The sequence below is a fragment of the Trachemys scripta genome, chromosome 2, assembly GCF_013100865.1.
Source record: "Trachemys scripta elegans isolate TJP31775 chromosome 2, CAS_Tse_1.0, whole genome shotgun sequence".
In the NCBI taxonomy this organism is placed as follows: Eukaryota; Metazoa; Chordata; order Testudines; family Emydidae; genus Trachemys; species Trachemys scripta.
The window spans coordinates 99515907-99534213 of NC_048299.1; the positions used below are offsets into that span (position 1 = coordinate 99515907).

At 45.2% G+C, this 18307-nt stretch overlaps 1 protein-coding gene across 1 annotated transcript in view; it reads left to right on the forward strand.

Moving 5' to 3' along the window:
- Positions 1-18307, forward strand: part of ABCA13 (ATP binding cassette subfamily A member 13) — a 285349-nt gene that overhangs the window by 155043 nt on the left and 111999 nt on the right. The gene's annotated exons all lie outside the window — the stretch shown is intronic.

The following is an 18307-nucleotide window of genomic DNA, read 5'->3' on the forward strand; positions in this document are numbered from 1 at the left end:
TCCCATTGAAATCTGTGCGAGTTTTATCACTGTCTTCAATGGGACATTGAGTGCTTTTCCAAATCCTCTCTCAATACCTTGTGGCGACTTGTACATTAGTTAATTAACTAGCCCTGCCTACTACTTTTCTTGTCATATACATATGGTGGTGGAAATGTGCATGGGAAATGGATGTAACAAAAGTTCCTCTGAAAAAAATAAAATAAAATGAGGACAACAACAAAAACTCCATGAGAGATTAAAACAGTTGCTCGATTAAAAGGTACACTTCGGGGTAACCCTTTATTTTATAACTGACATACAATTCTGTATTACTGGAAGACTCCAATAATAGCACAAGGCTGTTAGATTTGTTTGTCCTCTCTATGTTGCATTTTCATTAGGATCTAAGAATTGCAGTTTCTATGGTAATCAATATTTGAATTATTCTGTATCTAATAACTTAAGCTATAATTACCAGCTAACCTTCCAGGATGTGTCTTCATTTGGTATTTGGCATATAATTAAAGAATTGGTAATTAATTCCATATTTCTGAGGCTGATAAATTATTATAAGAAAATATGGTTATAATGTCATTTCTATGGGAAGGAAGATGGAGGAGAAATTTTCATTCAAGGCTGATGACTGTCATTCATCATTAAGCATAGTTGTGAAGTGTAGGCATAAGGACTTGGGAAATTGCTCATGAAAGCTATCCATCTCTGTTAGTTAACCAGAATACTCCATGGGCAATAGCTTGACCTGTATACTTTTGTCTCTGAAAGCAGACTCAAAGATAGTGACAAAATTTTTTCTCAGAGCAGTTCAATGGATTTTAGAAAGGCCTCAAAGCAAATGGCTGGATTATTAAGAAGAACACCACTAAAGAGCTATGAGCTAAAGAGAATTTGGGTTAGAGAGCTGTTGTGATGATGCATGCTAGAGAACATCATTAGAGTCAATCTCCTGGACCCCTGCAATTGGTCTGCCCATAACAGAACTATCTATCTTATATGGCCACACCGATCTGAGGAAGTTGGATATGTTAGGGTCCATGCCGGTAGCTTTAGGTTTAGCATGAATCCGTAAGGGTCAAATCTGTGTAGTGGGGCTACCTATTCCTCTCCCCATGCCTAGCAATAGTCAGCTGTGGTCTTGAATGTCCTGAAGCGGTTGTTGGAGCTGCAGGTACTTACCCATGTTGTTGCACTTTAGAGTGTTTTCCACAGATTAAAGCTCTTTTATTGGAATTGATCCATTTGTCCAATTCAGGTCCATAATAAAGCCACATGATTGGATCTGGACTGTGGGCTGACATTTGGTCCTAATTTGATCTGTCTTTCCTAAAAACGATTTTGTTCTTCAAGGAGAGAAGGTCAAATAATTCTGGGACACGTTCTGATGGGTGTTACTCAGTGCGTATAAAGGTAGCAGAGTCTGGCTTTGTGAGAGCATGTAGCGTGTGTGTTAATCATAAACATATGATTAACCTGTGGTACTCAGTGCGGCAATAGATCACTGAAGCCAAAAGCTTTGCAGCATTGAAAAAGAAGTAGGCATTTATTCAGGTAACATTATCCATGTTTATAATAGTGTATGTTTTAAAAAAAATGAATGGATAATCCTCATGCTTCTGGGTACAAGCCAGTCTCCTACCATTGGGGTCACAAGGAGACTTTCCCTGGGGGCAGATTATCCCATCACTGCTACTGTCGGCTTTCTCGTACCTTTCTCTGAAGCAGCAGGTATTAGCCACTGTTAGAAGCAGATACTGGACTAGATGGACCACTGCTCTGACTCTAGTTTAAAAAAAAACTAGCACTATATCGTATCAATAAGGTACATGTTAAATGCACTAAGAACTGGCTAATTGACAATCTCAAAAATAGTCATCAATGGGGAATCATCATTAAATGTGGATGTTTGTAGTGAGGAACCACAGGGACTAATGCTGGGCCCAACAGTATTCAATACAGACATCTATGATCTGGGAGTAAATATAAAATCACTCCTGATAAAATTGCAGATGAGAAAAATGTTGTTAGAATGGTAAATAATGATGAGGACAGGCATCCACAGTATGATCTGGATTGCTTGGTAAACTGGGCCCATTCACACAAGATGTGTTTTTAATACAGCTAAATGCAAAGTTCTGTGTTTTGGAACGTAGGCCATACCTATGGAATGAGGGATAATTTCCTAGAAAGCAGTGACTTTGAAAACGGATGCTAGTAGACCAGTAATGGAACATGAGCTCCCATTGTGATGTCATCACAAAACGGGCTAATATGATCCTGGGATGTATAAATAGGGGGGTAGTGAGTTAGGAGTATGGAGGTGATTTCACATATGGATAGAGCATTGAGGAGACCAAGACTGGAATACTGTATCAAGTTTTGGCAACCATATTTTAAAAAGAATGTTGAAAAATTGGAGAGAGTGCAGAAATGATTCCAAGGAATGACTGACAGCTGGAGAAAATTCCTTGCCTTGAGCATTGTAAATAGCTCAATCCACTTAGCTTATAAAAAAATTCACTGAAATTGAGGTGGTGTCAATTTCAGTGGGTAAGTAATTCTACTCAGACACAAATATAGGGTACTCAGGATATCATTACTCTATCAGAGAAATGCATAACAAGAACCAATGGCTGGAAATTAAATTTGAAATAAGGTGTGTGTTTTTAACAGTGAGGGTTATTAACCACTGGAGCAAACCACCAAGGGAAGTGGTTAATCCTCTCTCTCTCTTGAGGTCTTCATATCAGTATTAGATGCATTTGTGGAAAACTTACCTTAGCTAAATGTAAGTTATTGGGCTCAATATAGGGGTACCTCAGTGAAATATATTGGCCTGTGATATGAGTTCAGACTTAATGATTTTGTGGCCTTACCCTTTTTGAATCCCTGTTGGCAATTCCTACATTTGATAGAATTCCTCCTCAGACTAATGACCACAAGAACTACCTCCACTTGTCCAAATAGGTTACTACACCATCAACCTCAGCCTGGACCAATCCACACAAGAGATCCACTTCCTGGACACTACAGTGCAAATAAGTGGTGGTCACATAAACACCACCCTATACCGGAAACCTACTGACCGTTATACTTACCTACATGCCTCCATTGTCTACAGCCAAGCCCTAAGATACAACTGCATTTGTTCCAATTCCTCAGACAGAGACAAACTCCTGCAAGGTCTCTACCAAGCATTCATAAAACTACAATACCCACCTGGGGAAGTGAGGAAATAGATTGACAGAGCAGGACGGGTACTCAGAAGTCACCTACTACAGGACAGGCCCAACAAGAAATTCACTACTAGAAATATGTACAGGTTAGGGTTATCCCTTTACCTCAGTGTACTGAAAAAGTGAGGTGAAAAGCCAGGGGCAAAAATGATAGATTGTAGAGGTAAAACTGGTGATTTTTTTTTTTTATGGTACCTGCTCAATAACATTATCGATTTTGCCCTCATCACCTATCTGATCCCTTGCTCCTTGGTATTCCTTCTTTGATTTAGATCTTCATTTTCTCGTTCATTAATGTGAATTTTCCAAAATCAGCACATTATGCTTTCCTATTTGTGGTGAATTCTTCCCCCATAATTCAGTTAGTTTTTGGAAGTTTAGGTCAGTGAAACAAAGCACCAGATACTTATTTTTAGTGTGTGTTAAGCCATCTATTTAATCTTAAAGCTGAGCCTCAACAGCCAACAATTGTCACCTTTTGAGATGCTCCTTCCTCCCGCTGAATGAATTTCATTTTGCTGTCTTTTTCTTGGGTTAAATATTCCCTGTGTTCCCTGGAGTAATGATGAGCAAATATACAATCCTACTGTATATGACTCAGAGTTTGACATGGCTGCTCAAAATCTTTATGAGAGATATCCATCAGTTTAGAGAAATAAATGATTGTTCCATATTTTAAATTTAGTTTACTTTATTGAAGAAAATGAAAATATGGTGAAGGAAGGGAAAAAGGTGTAATAAAGCCTAATGTACTGTGAAATAGAATGATGTTTGGAAATCAAGGCAGTCCTTGGTAAACAGTTTACAGTATTTTACATGAACATTATAAAACATCAATATCAAAGGCTCTGTATTTACTCTTCATGTAAATTATAAGTTCTTCGAGTCATTGCTCATATCGATTCCAATTATGTGTGTGTGCGCGCCGCATGCACAGTCGTCAGAAAGTTTTTCCCCTAGCAGCACCCGTCGGGTCAGCTGTGCAGCCCCCTAGAGTGGCGCCTTCATGGTGCTCAATATATGACCCTGCCGACCCAGTGCCTCCTCAGTTCCTTCTTACTGCCTGTGACAGTCGTTGGAACTGTGGCGTCTTTCTCAGCAAGTTCTCCACATTTTCCTAGCTCTTGTTTCTCGTTGTTCTTATATCTTTTATTTAGTTTCTTGTAGTTTATTTTAGAAGTAGTTTGTAGCAGTTGGGCTGGGGGGTTTACACTCCATCACGACCACTTTTTTGGGGGGAGGGCTTTCGTGCCCAAGTCCCAGGGGTTCAAGCCCTGCAAATCCTGCTCCAAGACCATGCCAACAGGCAACCCCCACGATGCTTGTCAGAAGTGTCTGGGGGAGGCTCACCAAGCCGATAGGTGCAGGGTTTGCAAAGGGTTTCACCCTAGAACCAAAAAGGAGCAAGATTTTCACATTAAGCAGCTCCTTATGGAGGCGTCTCTTAGACCTCAGCCTCCCTTGGCATGGCAGGACCCGGCACTGAGTTCTTCGGTGGTGGAAGTGGCATGGTGGACAGACTCTAGCAGAGACTCGTGGCACCCCTGCTCCCCGGCGGGATCGACCCAGCACCACTCCCACTCTCCGGCGCAGAAGTGGCACTAGATGCAAGGGAAGAGTGGCTCTCCGTCCCAGAGACCCACCCCTCTGGAGCCGGCCAATGGGGCGCGTCCTCATGAGGAGCATCCAGTGCCGAAGCCGCACGTCGGTCCCCTTCGCAGAGCAGGTCCTGGACAACCCTGCATAGCTCCAGGTCATGGTACCGCTCTAGATCGTAGCACTGGTCCCCAGCCTCATGGCACCACTCACTGGCTCATCTCTGCTCAGCGCTGCCCTGGCCCTCGCGATCCCGATCCTGGTCCTCGGACTCAGAGGCTGGATCGAGGTACTCAGTGCGGGACTGGCACCGGTCAGGCTGTGGATGCTCTGAGGTGGGGACAGGGCCATAGCAGGGACCAGCACAGTGGCCATTCTGGACCCCGTGGGCACACCACCAGGCCCAGGATGCCCAGTCTAAAGGCTCCCAATCGGCCACCTCTGAACCGAGGGTACCGGAGGCCTCAGCCAGTTGGCCCACCCCTAGATGTGCTGAGGAGGCGCCGTGCCTCCGTCCCCCTTGGAACCGACTCCAACTCTGGTTCCTGAGTCAGGGGCTACCAGTGAAGCAAGTTCTGAAGCTCCTGATGAGCAGGAGGGATGGGAGGACCTGGTTCCCCCATTGGCCTCTTCATCCTCCTCCCCAGATGAGGCCGTCACAGGCACTTTCATCTCTGGACCATCTCCTATAGACAATTGTGTCCATCAGGGCCTTCTGCTCAGGGTAGCATGTAACATGGGTTTGCAGGCCGAGGAGGTTGTGGAGTCAGAGACCCAGTGGTTGATATTTTGGCCCCATAAGGTCCTTCAAGGGTGGCTCTGCCCCTCATTAAAACTATTCAGGCCAATGCCAAGACTATCTGGCAGACTCCAGCCTCCGTCCCTCCCACAGCCAAGGGCGTTGAGAGGAAGTACTTCGTGCCCTCAAAGGGGTACTAATACCTCTTTACGAACCTGCAGCACTGTTTGTTGGTGAGAAATGAGAAAGAGAGGCAGGGACAGCAGGCCCCAGTGCTCAAGTCCAAGGAGTCCAAGCGCCTGGACTCGTTTGGCCGTAAAGTGTACTCTACGGGGGGGCTCCAGCTCAGGATTGCCAACCAGCAGGCAATTCTGAGCCAATATAACTTCAGCTCCTGGAACTTGATGTTCAAGGAGCTTGTGTCAACTGAGTCCAGGGAGGAGTTTGGGGCCACAGTAGAGGAGGGCAAGGCGGTAGCACGGACCTCTTTACAGGCCTCACTGGATGCTATGGACTTGGAGGTGCGCACCTTGTCCTCAGGTATTGCCATGAGACAACCTCATGGTTGCAAGCCTTGGGCCTACCGCACGAGGTTCAGCAGACAGTGTAGGACCTGCCTTTGATGAGGCAGGCCTGTTTGTGGAGCAGACTGACTCTCGGCTGCATAGTCTAAAAGACTCATGGGCTACTATGAAATCCTTGGGTATGCACACCCTGGCAAACCAACTGAAACACTTCAAGCTTCAAGAACCGCAGCAGCGCTCCTACCCTCCTCGGCCGAGGCAGGACTTTTACAGACGAAGGGACAGTGTACCAGGGTTGGGACTCACCACCGCGGCGCCTCCTACTGGTTACTCCAGGAATTAGCTCAGTCCAGTGGAGCATCCCCTCTCAGTGGCATCCCACCCGATGTCTCACCCTTGGTTGGTGTGTCTGGACCCGCATTGCTCCCAAGCTCGTGGTGTCCTCTTTGAGCCACTACCCTCCGGCAGTGCCCCTTAGTCTATCCACACCCCCTTCTGGGGGGGGGAGGTCAATCAGTAGTCTCTATGTCCAGCCACCGTAATCAACCACACACCCCAAAGTCTAATCCCCCTGTCAGTGATCCGGCGTGGTCTATAATGGCTGCTCCCTACGGCCAATGGCTGGGTTTACTGCAAGGGAGAAAGGGGGGGACCCAGGCCCGCCCTCTACTCTAGGTCCCAGCCCAGGAACCCTCTGGCGGCAGCCTCGTTCTTCTCCTTCTCTCCCCTCCGTCTGCCTACTTCCCTGGGACACTTCCCCTACGGCCCCTTGCACCCGCTAGGCCCTTCTCTTCAGGGCCTGCAGCCTGGCAGGCCTCAGGTTAGAGCTCCCTTTTGCTCCCCGAGCCTGGCCAGCACTGCGCTGTCGGCGGTGCTAGTCTCCCTGCTCTGGAGACAGACCTTCCCCTGTCGAAGGCCTGGGACAGACTGCCTGCTGCTCTGCCTGAGCAGCCTTTTATAGGGCTGAGCCTAGCCCTGATTGGCGGCCTCCAATCTGTGCCCTGATTGGCTCCCAATAAGCCCTTCTCTGTTTGGCTGTGTGTCTGCACAGGCCCACTGGCCTGCCGCAGCCCATACTCTCAGGGAGTGGGGCAGCCGCCCCACTACAGGCAGGAATGGCAGAAGGAAGCCTTCCAACGCCCCTTCCAGACAAGGCCAGGGCCTGACCAAACCATCATTGGGTTCCAAGCAGGCCTTTTGAAGGGACGCCCGAGGACAGCACACCAGACTCATCCCCAGATCCTTCTCTGCCCTTTTTGAATCATTTGTCCCACTTCTACTGTGCATGGTCCCAAATAACCTCGGACTGCTGGGTCTTCCGTATGGTGGAAGCGGGATACTTTCTCCAGTTCTGCTCTACCCTCCCTCCCACCCGTCTTCCCCGTCCCTCTTCAGGGACCCCTCTCACTAGCAACTCTGTATACAGGAGGTGCGGGCGCTCCTCGCCATAGGAGCGGTGGTGGAGGTTCCTCAGGAGCTAAGGGGCAAGGGATTCTACTCCTGATACTTCCTAATCCTCAAGGCCAAGAGGGTTCTCAGACCCACCCTAGACCCACGTGGGCTCAACAAATTCATGGTAAAGTTGAAGTTCTGCATGGTCTCTCTAGGCACTATTATCCCCTCCCTAGATCCGGGAGACTGATATGCTGCACTCGACATGAAGGACGCGTACTTCCACATAGCGATTCGTCCAGTGCACAGGCGCTTCCTGCACTTCGCAGTCAGCCACGAATATTACCAATTCACTGCCCTACCATTCGGCCTCTCAACAGCCCCCCGAGTGTTCACCAAGTGCATGTTGGTCGTGGCTGCTTTCCTTCATTGACAGCAGGTGCAAGTGTGCCCCTACCTCAATGACTGGCTGCTCAAGGGCCGCACCAGGGCACAGATGCAGTCCCAACTCTGCTTGGTCAGGTGCATGTTAGAGCAGCTGGGTCTCCTCCTCAACTTGGAGAAGTCGACCCTGGAACCAACCCAGAGAACTGAATTCATTGGGGCAGTGTTAGACTCAGTCCAAGCGCGGGCCCTTCTACTGGAGTCCCGATTCTGAGTCATCACAGACATCGTTCAAAGCCTCCAGCAATTCCCAACCTCAACAGCAAGGGGGTGCCTGAGTCTCCTTGGCCACATGGCTTTTTGTACTTATGTCACCCGGCACACCAGGCTCCGGCTCAGACCATTGCAGACGTGGCTCACCTCAGTCTGCCATCCGGGGTGCAACAGCTTGAATTCAGTGGTCAAGGTGCTGGGACAGGTCCTCACGTCCATTCGCTGGTGGCTCAACCCCCAAGCAGTGTGCAGAGGAGTCCCCTTCCACAACCCCCAACCTTCCTTGTCCCTGGTTATGGATGCGTTGGCTATGGGATGGTGGGGGTGGGGGTGCATCTGGGAGACTTCCAGACACTGGGCCTGTGGTCACAGGATGAGCTCTCCCTCCATATCAACATCAGGAAGCTGAGGGCGGTGTGCCTTGCTTGCCAGGCCTTCCAGGCCTGACTGCAAAGACCGTGTGTAGCAGTTCTAATGGACAACACCGCCACCATGTTTTACATCAACAAGCCAGGGGGACCCTTTTCCTCCCCCCTATGCCAGGAGGCCCTCTGGCTGTGGGAGTTCTGCTTAGCCCACTCCATTCACCTGGAAGCCTCCTTTCTACCAGGAGTTCAGAACACATTGACGGACTGCCTCAGCAGGTCCTTCCACACTCCCGAGTGGTCCATCTGACCGGATGTCCTACACACCATCTTCCAAAGGTGAGGATTTCCCCAGGTGGACCTGTTTGCCACCTGACAAAACAGGAAGTGCCCAATGTTCTGCTCCTTCCAGGGTTGCAGCTCAGGCTCCCTCACAGATGTGTTTTTGCCTTTCCCCCGTACCCTCTCATGCACAAGGTCCTCCTCAAGGTCCGCAGGGATGGGGCAAAGGTAATTCTGATAGCTCCAGCGTGGCCTTGCCAGCACTGGTACACCACGCTACTGGAGCTGTCGGTAGACACACTGGTCACGTTGCCTCTCCTCCCCACCTTACTTACTCAGGACTGCAGTTGCCTCTGTCAGCCTTACCTACAGTCCTTCCACCTCATGGCTTGGAAGCTTCATGGCTGAACCCCGTGGAAATTCTGTGCTCGGAACAAGTAAGGGAGGTCCTCCTCGGCAGCAGGAAGCCCTCTACTAAAGCGGAAAAGATTCTTGTGTTGGTGTGACCAGCGTTGCACACCCCCCCCCTCCAGGCACCGGTATCCCCCATCTTAGGGTACGTCTATACTTACCTCCGGGTCCGGCGGTAAGCAATCGATCTTNACGCGGAGTCGATGGGGGAGCCTGCCTGCCGCGTGTGGACCTGCGGTAAGTTCGAACTAAGATAGTTCGACTTCAGCTATGTGAATAACGTAGCTGAAGTTGCGTATCTTAGTTCGAAGTGGGGGGTTAGAGTGGACCAGCCCTTAGAGTACCTCCTACACCTGAAACAGCAAGGTCTGGCGGCATCCTCCATAAGGGAACACCTCGCTGCAATCTTGGCCTTCCACCTGGGTGTGTCTGGTCGATTGGTCTTTGCCAACCCTGTGGTTGCTCACTTCCTCAAAGGTTTGGACTGCCTACATCCTCAGATCCAGCAGCCTGTCCCTATGTTGGACCTTAACCTGGTCCTTTCCAGGCTCATGGGGCCTCCATTCAAACCAATGGCAACTTGCTCCCTCCTGTATCTGTCTTGGAAGACAGCTTTCCTGGTCGCCGTTACATCTGTGAGAAGGGTGTCTGAGCTAAAGGCCCTCACCTCAGAACTGCCTTACATGGTTTTCCACAAGGATAAGGTGCAACTCAGGCCATAGCTGGCCTTTCTCCCCAAAGTGGTGTCACACTTCCACACCAGCCAGGACGTTTTCCTACCTGTCTTTTACCCTAAGTCTCATGCCAGTACCTGGGAGCAATGGCTACACTTCTTTGATGTTCGAAGAGTGCTAGCTTTCTACATCGAGTGCACTAAGCCGTTCAGAATATTGAACCAGCTATTGGTAGCAGTGGCAGACCGGATGAAAGGCCTCCTGGTCTCTTCTCAAACAATATCATCCTGGATCACGTCCTGCATCCGCACGTGCTATGAACTGGCCAGAACACCAGCCCTGGCACTTACGGCACACTCCACAATGGCTCAGGCCTCATCAGCGGTGTTCCTGACCCTGGTCCCGATCCAAGAAATCTGAAGGGCAGCAACTTGGTCCTCGGTACATACCTTCACCTCTCACTATATCATCATCCAGTATGCTAAAGATGACACGGCTTTCGGTAGAGTGGTGCTACAATCAGCATTTCCTTAACTCCAACCCCACCGCCGGGGTAAGGCTTGGGAGTCACCTAATTGGAATCGATATGAGCAATCACGAAAGAAGAAAACAGGGGTTGCTCACCTCCTGTAATTGTTGTTCTTCGAGATGTGTTACTTGTATCCATTCCAAGCCCTCCCGCCTTCCCCTCTGTTGGAGTAGCCGGCAAGAAGGAACTGAGGTGGGGTCGGGTCGGCAGGATCATATATTGAGCACCATGAAGGTGCCACTCCAGGGGGCTCCGCAGTCGACCTGACGGGTGCTGCTAAGGGAAAAACTTTCCGCTGACTGTGCACACGTCCATCTAATTGGAATGGATATGAGCAACACATCTTGAAGAACAACAGTGACAAGAGGTGAGTAACCATTTTTTACTATGTATGTAAGGTAATCTAATTTACAAACTAAATTTAATATACCTTCGTGAAAGGGAAACACACAGGTGACATTTCTATGCTGTAGCTACTAAGGCTACATAAAGATTTTTTTTTAATTGCCACAAAAATAAAAAAATTGAGATTTTGTAAACATGACGTAGGTAACATTGAAAGAAATTGCTACCATAGGGCACATGGCAGAGTACGGTCTTTGTAAACCCAGACGAAGAAAAAAATCTTCATATTTTTGGTACAAGATTTCATTTGAGATAAATTTTGGTCTTCACTCTCTGTGCCTCAGTCCCCCATGTAAAATGGAGATAAAACCACCTCACAGTGGTGTTGTGTAGATAATTTCCGCTACTTTAATAGAAGAAATAAAAATAATTAATGTTAGTGGGGCATTTTGAGTACTACAGCAATGAATGCAATTGAAAAGCCCATTAAGAATTTTTTTTCTTTTTAAATATTCCATTACAGGGTTTGGATGGTATACATAAAGAATGGGTGGGAGGAATGTCACACACTGATTAGAGAGGATAAAAAAGAAATCTTGAATGGTTGCTAATTCACTGACTGGTTGCCATCTTCCAGCCTGTCTACAGAAAGTTATTTCTGGCATTTCCTAACTTTGCTTTATTTTGCAAGCTCAATTTACATTTTTAATAGGGAATATATATACGCGCACACACACACACACACACACTTTAAAAAAAAGTATGTACTTGACATCACTGTTCAGGTAGCTGCCCCAAGAAATTCAGATGCATTAAATTATTCAGGCATTTTTAAAGTACAAGTATTGTTATGTTTTCTCGTACAGTAGGAAAAATACTGCTAAGAATGCAGAGTGCTAATTAAAAGAACTTTTATGCCAGAAAAGGTTTATACAATGGCTAATGAAAGAGCTGTGATGTTGAGTCATTGGTGTTTTTTCTCATCTAATGCATAAATATCTAATGAATAACTACCATACATAAAATACAGTTTCTTATGTTTTAGAGTTGTGCTAACAAGACTGTAGGTAGGGTTGATGGCACCTCCATTCTAAACTGCAGTTTCATTTGATTACAGATTTCTCAAAAGAATTAAAACAAAACAAAACTTCAGCTAAAATTACTCATGACCAGTCTGAGTTGAATTTTTTTCTAGTAAGCATCACGTAACTTCATTTTTTAGGTTATTCATTTTTGAATTATGAAAATGCGGTTTGGACACCAGGCTTCTTTTGTTTGTGTTTTAACCAAACCAGTGTTTCAGGTTTGGGGGTTTGTGAGAAAATAGCCTTATTTTTAAATTTGAGGCTTGGCATGTATAAGGGCTAGGGCTTTTATTGCATTTGGGGAAAGGGGAAAACCACTTTATTTTATTTATAGGCCTTTCTGTAACGCTCCCCATTGTAGTATCTAAATGCCTCACAAACATTACAGAATAAACACACACACACTTGGTTTAGTGACAGTCAAATTTCAATCAGGCCACAGCCCACCAATGGAAAACCTGAAACGCATGTAAATAAAAAGCTAAGGGAAAAGTCTCTTGCATTCCTTATCTGCATGATCATATGGTTCAGCACCGCATCAGGCTTTCACTTTCACTTCCACTTCCAACACATACCAAAAAAAGCAATACAAACCCAGGTAACAGATGTTCTGGAATCAACAGACCAGCACATCTGACTGTCACACATTCTGTACATTTGGGAAGTTATTTTGGCTTCATGTTGTTGACGCCACCATTAAAATTTTGCACTAGAATATGAGGTAAGGGGCTGGTTTACGCTACCGCGGTAAGCTGACCTAAGTCACCAGACCCGCTAAATTGATACCTCTGCATCGATCACAGCGGTGCCAATCTACCAGTAACAGAGGGTAGCCGTGTTAGTCTGTATTCACAAAAACAATGAGGAATCCGGTGGCACCTTAAAGACTAAGAGATTTATTTGGGCATAAGCTTTCGTGGGTAAAAAACCTCACTTCTTCAAAGGAGGTTTTTTACCCACGAAAGCTTATGCCCAAATAGATTTGTTAGTCTTTAAGGTGCCACCGGACTCCTTGTTGTGATCTACCAGTAAGTGTAGACATGGTATAACTGACACCTCTCCCCCCGCCCCCTGCAGGTTGGATCTTCACTACTTGAGCTAGAGGAGCAATTGCTATCCAGTACTTAGTTCATGCACTAGAGGAGGACTTAACTCAACTTTTCCAGTGGGTTGCACAACTGTTTCCTAGGGCAGAACATACTGGCAATCAGGAATCCTGGTTTGATATCGCTGGCTCTGAGAAAAGAGTGTGGTTTAGTGGTTAGAGGGAGAATAAATATAGCACATTCAATCTGAAAGGCAGTGTGTCAATTCGATAGGATTTAGGTCTACCATGTTAGAGTCCTGGATTCTCTTCCTTACTGTTCATGGAGTGATCTTGTGTTTACCTTTTTGTTAACGTGTTGTTATCATGCGATGTGCCACACAGTTGAGGTTTGAGCCTTCTAAATAGGGATTAAGTGGCACTTGTATAGTGTATAAATGTTATGCTGGACCTCTACATAAGTAAGAAGTTAATGCATGGTGAGCACTGTTCTGTCTCTGTCAACACATCAGTGTCTGTTTGTCTGACCTACCTAGATATATCACACTCATCAGAGAGCTTTACAAGATAATAAAACAGTAGGTTTGGTTAATTAAAATCCATGTAACTATTTGCAGCTATTGGGTTAATTCAGCCAAGTGAATGATCAGAATGCTTGGGGGGAAATAGTTTTTACCAAATAAAATTTTCAGATGCATGTGTTTGTTTGAATAAGTTCCTTCTTTCACTTTTCAACTTTTCATTTGCACAGCTTTTTATAAAATTTCAAAGCTAAATGGTATAACAAATTCTAGTGATGATATCGTCTAAAAAGTATCCTGAAATGAATTAATTGAGAGGCACGTACATTTCACTTGATGGTATGGTCCTGATATGCTTAGTGTGGGGGTTTTTCAGTTAAGAAGATTTAGAATTCACTTGGTACATCCATGAGTGACTATCTGGAAAGCAGCTTGTTTGTTGAAACCTCCTCAGTCTGATTTTACTCTTTCACAGAAAGTCAGAGTGAGGCTGGCTATGTTAATGGTGCTTCAGTAGCCTATACAGAAGGATTGCCAGGGGATATTTTTTTGTTATTTTTGATGTTATTCCTACTGCCTATGGAAATGTGTGTGCATCTCCCACTCACTTTGAGGGTGTGATCCCATATTTCCATCAATCACACAGAGCTTAATGTGTGTCAGCAGTGGTTATGTAGCCAGCTCCCTGATCCAGGAGCAGCTGAGACTCCAAATATTGTGTAGTCAGTAGTACCCAAGATACAATACAAGGTGCAATGAATTATCCATTTGCTAGTTAACGGTCCCAAAAAGGCAAGTTAACATTCTGGCCATTGCCATCACTGTGTGTGAGAGGAGTAGTGTGTTTTACTTTTTGAATCAGTGGTGAAATGTTTGTAACAACTGCATGTCATTTGAAACACAGCTGCATGACAACTGGAAAATTGCTTACTTACCTGCTTTTTTCCAGCAAACAGAACAAAGAATGTGCACCCTGTATATTTGATTGCAAATTGACAGATCGATCATGAGTTGCTCTATACATTTCTCAGCGTATTGCATGGTGTAGTGTATGGAATTGAAATAAAAACCAAAACGGGGGAGAGGCTGTGATTCTCATAGCTTTTTTCCCCCTAGTATGTATCAGGAAAGTATTTTAAATCTGCATTTAATATCTGTTTTATATGGAACTGTACAATGTGTTTACCATCAGAGACAAACCTGAACATTAATCCCAAACATGGAATTTGGATTCAGAAATTGTAGTTTGGGTACGAATCTGTCATGAGTGTAGTAAAATCCCAGATAGAAACATTAAAAATACATTTCTTATTGGGGGGGAGGGGAGGTGGGCACACGTGGCTGTCTGTACATCCATCCTCATTTTACATTTCTCACCACCCTGAAAAGCTCAACCTCATTCTTCCCTTCAGCTGATAAAGGTCAGATGTTTGTTTCCCCCCCCACAAGCTGTTGATCCAGCTTTGAGAGGGCCATGAGATGCTTGCTCCCAATCACACTTTGGCTAGGTATATTGCTACAATCATCCTAAACCTGGCCAGCCCAGAAACTGTAGCACTGAACTAAATGCAAGTCCTGCTGTACTTTTTGTAAATATTCCTAGAATGGGTATGTGGTGGGATATTAGCAGTTAGGCAGGCTTCCATTTTCTTTTTTGGTGGGGGAGGTCTTGTGAGATCTAGTAGCCTCAGTTAAGAGGAACCCAGATGTATTTATAGCCTACTGAGAGAGGCTGTGTAAAGTAGGCCCCATATTAGTAAGTTTGATGGTAACGAAGGCCTAAAAATAAATTCCTCCTTATGGATAGTAAGTGATGGGCCTGATGGGCTGAGTCAAGGCTGTTCCTCCAGAAGCAGAGAAGGGTCTGGCATATAAATGAAGGGGCTTCCTTTCTCCCCAGCTCTCTGAGAATAGCAGGAAGTGAACACTTAGAGAGGCTACTGACCAGAAAAAGTTGCCAGCAAGTTTTTTTCTAATGAACCCCATCTTGTTTCGGTGCACTCTGTATGTTTCGTCTGTTGTCTTGTGGGTGCTGTGTTTTTTCTGTACGAATCGAAATCAACACATCCCCAAAATCTTCAGCGTCTTGCTTATCTGATGATGTTGGTGATGACCTTGGTTTCTCAGGTTCAATCCTTTTAGGCCATGTGCTAAAATACCTAATATATGATATCTTAAGCCCTTTGAGTGCCTTACATACATGAAGGAAATCCTCTGCCCAATGCCTGAGTTGAAAAAAAAATGGGCTAGTTCAATCTGCCTTTGGAGGCAGGAAAAATCACCTCTACCAGGTCATGGAGTCACAACTGAATCACTCTGAGCCTGCTGTCCAGCTTCAGCCGTACTAATTACCAAGCAGATTCCACAGAGGTTTGTGGGGGTCTTGCCCCCCACAGCTGCTTCAGCTCTTCTGTTCATGGATCTTAAGCCCCACGCAGAGTTCTTTTGCAGAAGGACATAGATATGAAGCTGATATTTTTCATCTAGAAAATTTTCCCATTGAAAAATGGAACTTCATTGAAATTTTCTGGAGTATAAATTCTAAAACAAAAATGAATTGTTTTGAATCAACTTCTCAAAATAAAATTGTTTCAGATTCTCTACTTGTGGCACATAATAGTATAATCTCTTGTGGGTTGTCATACCTTGGGCTAATTTTGGTTGTTGGGTTTAGCATGTGGGTGCTGCGTGGTGGTGGTATCTTGCGATATACAAGAGGCCAGACTAGATGAGCTGGTGGTCTCTTCAACTTCAAATTCAATGACACTTTGAGTCTAAAATATTTCTAATGAAATGAAACAAAAGTTTTCATTTTGTCTTGATTTGAAATATTTTGTAAACAACATTTCCCATGTAACACCGGAAAGTTGTATTTAATTTTTATTTCCTGGGAATTTTTCCTTACAAATAAACTAGATTTTATCATCAGCTCTACCATGAAGGTAGCTTTTGCCCCCATTTCTCATAGATAGGGTAATTCAGCATATGAATGGATCCTTCTATGCATGGAACTACTCAAGGGCGGGGGACAATAAAAGAAAATGTGGAAATGGCAGAAGTGCTAAATGACTTTTTTGTTTCAGCTCTAACTAAAAAGATCAGTAACACTTGGACATCTAACATGGGAAATGCCAGTGAAAAATGAGGTAGGATCAGAGGCTAAAATAGGGAAAGAACAAGTTAAAATTTACTTAGACAAGTTAAATGTCTTCAAGTCACCAGGGCTTGACGAAATAAATCCTATATCAAGGAGCTGACTGAGGAGATATCTGAGCAGTTAGACATTATCTTCGAAAAGTCATGGAAGATGGGAGAGATTCCAGAGGACTGGAAAAGGGCAAATATGGTGCCCATCTATAAAAAGGGAAATAAGGACAACCCAGGGAATTAGACCAGTCCTCTTAACTTCAGTACCTGGAAAGATAATGGAGCAAATAATTATGTAAACACCTAGAAGATAATCACATAAGTAACAGTCAGCATGCATTTGTCAAGAACAAATCATGTCAAACGAACTTGGTAGCTTTCTTTGAGAGGATAGCAAGCCTTGTGGATGGGGGGAAGCGGTACACGTGGTATATCGTGGCTTTATAGTAAGGCTTTTGATACTGTCTCACATGAACTTCTCATAAGCAAACTAGGGAAATAACCAACCTAGATGGAACTGTTATAAGGTGAGTGCATAGCTGGTTGGAAATCCATTCCCAGCGCGTAATCAGTGGTTCACAGTTAAGCTAGAAGGGCATATTGAATGGGGTCCCGCAGGGATCAGTTTTGGGTCCGGTTCTGTTCAACATCTTCATCAATGATTTAGATAATGGCATAGAGCAATGGTTCTCAAACTGTGGGTTGGGACCCCAAAGTGGGTCACAACCCCATTTTAATGGGGCCGCCGGGGCCTAGACTTGCTGGAGCCTGGGGCCGAAGCCCAAGCCCCACTGCCTGGGGCTGGAGCCGAAACCCGAAGTTACTGGCCCCCTGCTTGGGGCAAAAGCCCTTTGGCCCCCCTACCTGGGGCAGTGGAGCTCGGGTGGGCTCAGGGATTTGGTCATCCCTCCTGGGGTCGTGTAATAATTTTGTCTCAGAAAGGGGTTGTGGAGCAATGAAGTTTGAGAATCACTGGCATAGAGAGTGCACTTGTAAAGTTTGCAGATGATGCTAAGCTGGGAGGGGTTACAAGCTCTTTGGAGGAGAGGATTAAAATTCAAAATGCTGTGGACAAACTGGAGAAATGGTCTGAAGTAAATAGGATTAAATTCAATAAGGACAAATGAAAGTATTCCACTTAGGAAAGCACAAGCAGTTGCACACCTACAAAATGGGAAATGACTGCCTAGGAAGGAGTACTGCGGAAAGGGATATAGGGGTCATAGAGGACCACAAGCTAAATGTGAGTCAACATTGTAACACTGTTACAAAAAAAAAAGCAAACATAATTCTTGGTTTTATTAGCAGGAGTGTTGCAAGCAAGACATGGGAAGTAATTCTTCCGCTCTATTCAGTACTGATTAGGCCTCAACTGGAGTATTGTGTCCAGTTCTGGGTGACACATTTCAGGAAAGATGTGGACAAATTAGAGAAAGTCCAGAGAAGCGCAACAAAAATGATTAAAGATCTAGAAAACATGACCTGTGAGGGAAGATTGATTAAAAATGGGTTTATTTAGTGTGGAGAAGAGAAGACTGAGAGGGGACATAACAGTTTTTAAGTACATAAAAGGTTGTTACAAGGAGGAAGGAGGAAAATTGTTCTCTTTAACCTCTGACAATAGGACAAGAAGCAATGGGCTTAAATTGCAGCAAGTGTGGCTTAGGTTGAACATTAGGAAAAAAATTCCTAACTCTCAGGGTGGCTAAGCACTGGAATAAATTGCTCAGGGAGATTGTGGAATCTCCATCATTGGATATTT